Genomic DNA, 3,429 nt, shown 5'->3' with positions numbered 1-3,429 from the left:
ATGTTTTGGAAAGAGATAATGGGAAATTACTCTCTACTCAAGCGGCCATTGTTAGTGAAATTCACCAACATTTACAACTACTGTATTCCAGTGAGATTGTCAATGAACCTGCTGTCAGTGCAGTGGTCAGTCTTTTCGATAGGGCGATTACTTTTGCTGAAAATGACGACTTTTTATCGGATTTCACTCCCGAGGAAGTTTTAGCCTTGATCTCCAAGTCGCCTTCCTTTAAATCGCCTGGTCCTGATGGTTTGCCCAAGGAATTTTATATCAAATTCTGGAATGTCCTTGGTGGTATTTCATACACACGCTATCTGCCACCTACACGCGTCGTTGTGACTACTGAGTGGCGTTTCGCACGGAAAAGGAGTCACCGCAAACGCGTGCTTTACGTAAAATTCTTCGACGAGGATGGGATTCGAACCCACGCGTGCAGAGCACATTGGATTAGCAGTCCAACGCGTTAACCACTCAGCCACCTTTTTTTTTTTTCGCTCTCCCAGCTGAGCTATTTTTTTTTATTATTGCGGCCACAACGCAATGTCTTACTCACTTTATTTTTGGCGCCACTTTTTAAAATTTTTTTTTTGTTTTTTTGTTTTCCGTTACACCTTTTGTTTTTTTTATTTTATTTTTTTTTATTTTTGTTATGTATGCACGTGGGCGCTAGGCAGCCGGCGGCAAGGCGGGCAGGGGTCGCAATGCTGAGGCCTGGCCAGGATGTCACCGCCATACTCCGCACCCATTTGCATGGTTTTGTGATTTGATTTTATTGTTATGTATTTATTATTATATTTTTTTTATTTGTAATGTGGCGTCATGTCTGTTCCATTGTTTTTATAGATATAAACAGAATGTTAAAAAGAAATCCATGTCTGGTCTTAGGATTACGCAGCACACTATGAAATCCAACACAGCAGATACTCAAAGTTGGTCTTCGCGTAGAAATAATTTTCCCAGTTTCCATGTCGTTGATTAGTATTGTGCATTTGGTTTCCCGATGGGTGAGTGTGGATTGCTGCTTCTCAAAACCCTGAGCATGCCATGCGTTGGAAGATGCGCGCTGGTAACGTGGTGACACCATAGAGCAGGGACATGCCAAACATCCATTTCCCGTATTGTAAAGCCTCTTGATAGGAGGAATAGAAGCTGCTGGAAACTCCTGGTTCGCACTAAATCGTCGTGCAGCTTTGATGAAAGATAATGCAAAATGTAAGTAAACAAATGAGGAGCCTCTTCTGGGTGTCGCCCAGCGGAACCAAAAGTAAAGTGCTGTAATTTGAAAATGAACTCCAAAATACAATTAAATGTTCGAGGCCGAGTGCACAGTGCACTCTGTACCGTCGTTTGACCCATGATGCAAATCACCCACAGCTGATGGTGCGTAGCAGACCAAATCCATGGAAACAATAACAATATAACAAAGTAGTGGAAAACCAAAGAAAAGAAAAACACCATCCAATGGATCTGTAAACTTAAATTCTTCCATCACTTAAAGCAATAGTGAGAAAATTTTGAAACTGGTCTTTATACTGGCGCAATTTCTTAATCGCATAGTACTCTTCGATGAGGTACATCTGATAATCGTGTAGCGTTGGCGTTGTATGGACGAGCATGTAATAGACGAACTGGCCCATGAGCCCGACATAACTATTATTCTTAGGTTGAGGATAAAGCTGCCAGTCTGGTTGGAGCACGTCTTGAAGTTGAATGGAAGTATCCGACGTCCTATTAATGACAGCGAGTTTCTTTCATGTCCACTGCCATATTTGTGTTTGATCCCTGCAGTGGAAGAGATGCGGCAGCGTTTCCACTAGGTTACACTTCTCACAAGACGGGGTGGGCCGCAGCTTGATTTTGTGCAATTTCTCTCCAGTGGGAATCACCTCATTGACAGCGTCATACCAAACAGATCGAACTCTGGAGCGAAGGAGCAGATAACTAATGTTCTTCCATATATTTCTCCAGTTTTTGCCTAAATATTTCTTCTCAATTGGGTTATCCAGCTGCCGTTTAGTAAGAGCACGATAGGTCTTTGCCGTGTTGAACGGATGCGGGTTGTCCTGAACATAGCTGAGCTCCACATAATACCGCCGGATATAGCCAAGCTCAGGATGAATGTGTCCCGCAGACGTTGGCGCAGACAAATCCTTCGGACGTAAAGTGTTGAAAACCGTTCCGTGAGACTATTTTGGTTACTGTGTAGTATGCGGGAAGTACGAGTTAGAAAAGTCGCCACACATTGGGATTCAACGTCTTTGACGCCTAAGCCACCTCTGGAACGAAGTAACGAGGTAGCTTCAAAGGCAACTTTAAAGATGTTCCCTCTCCAGAAATACCAGCAAGCAAGTGCTAAAATTTTTTTCGCAATGGCTGTCGGGATTGGTAAATCAGCGGCATTGTGATAGAGCTTACTGAAAACGTAACTATTAATAAAATGTGCCCTCTGCATCCGGTCTAAAGACCGCATGTTATGTTCTTTAATCACCGCACGTAAGATGGTAAGCTTGCGTTCCGAATTCACGTGGAGCATGGCCTGGGGTTTTATTGATATAAGCAGGCCTAGATGCCACAGGTCTTCGGTCTTGTCCAACCAACAAATATCGATGGAGTTTGGGTTGCGACCTAACGGCATGATTTTGGACTTTCGCTCATTAAGTCTAGCGCCACAAGCGACAGAGTACTGATGGACAATCCGACGAACTGACCCCAGCTCTTCGGTGTTAGTAATAAGCACACTGATATCGTCGGCATAGGTGTGGCAGACCGTTTTGGTGTTTAACGTTTGCAAACCGTGTAAAGTCACGTAAAACTTTTTAAGAAGTGGCTCTGTAGCTATCGAGAATAACGTCATAGAAAGGGGGCACCCTTGTCGCACTGCTTGTCGTATGGGCACGGGGGCGGTTAACTGGCCGTTAACCTTCACGCGTGAAGACGTTCCGCAGATACATTTCTGAATAAGCTGTCGAAAACGTTGGTTGAGTCCCATTTGACTCATTGTGCGCAATAAAAAGCCGTGATTAATTCTGTCAAACGCCTTATCGAAGTCGAGAAACAATAACACCAAATCAGTGTTGGTAATCCAAGTTAAATAAGTCAGGTCGCCATATTCACACAGGGCATGTAACATCGATCGACCACTGACTGCACCCGTCTGATAAGGGCCAAGTACCTTGCGAAGAAGCACTTTAAGCCTGGTGTTTATAATCCTAGTCAAGATCTTGAAATCGGAGTTAAGCAACGTAATTGGCCGAAAGTCATTTAACATAGTCGGATTGGATGTTTTAGGAACCAGGACAACCATTCCTTCCGTGAACTGCGGGGGGAAGGCAGCATGCGATAACAGTTCGTTGTACATGGCGGTCAATTCGTCGCCGATCACATCCCAGAACCGTGAATAAAATTCGACCAGCAAGCCGTCTAAGCCGG

At 44.1% G+C, this 3,429-nt stretch overlaps 1 non-coding gene across 1 annotated transcript; it reads right to left on the bottom strand.

The window, feature by feature from the left end:
• Positions 1-403: 403 nt before the first annotated feature.
• Positions 404-485, bottom strand: Trnas-gcu. Its single transcript has one exon. It is a non-coding gene; the product is annotated as a tRNA-Ser (tRNA).
• Between the last annotated feature and the right edge of the window lie 2,944 nt (positions 486-3,429).

Source organism: Schistocerca piceifrons, chromosome 2, assembly GCF_021461385.2.
Source record: "Schistocerca piceifrons isolate TAMUIC-IGC-003096 chromosome 2, iqSchPice1.1, whole genome shotgun sequence".
Classification (NCBI taxonomy): domain Eukaryota; kingdom Metazoa; phylum Arthropoda; class Insecta; order Orthoptera; family Acrididae; genus Schistocerca; species Schistocerca piceifrons.
This window is presented reverse-complemented; position numbering and strand designations above follow the sequence as displayed.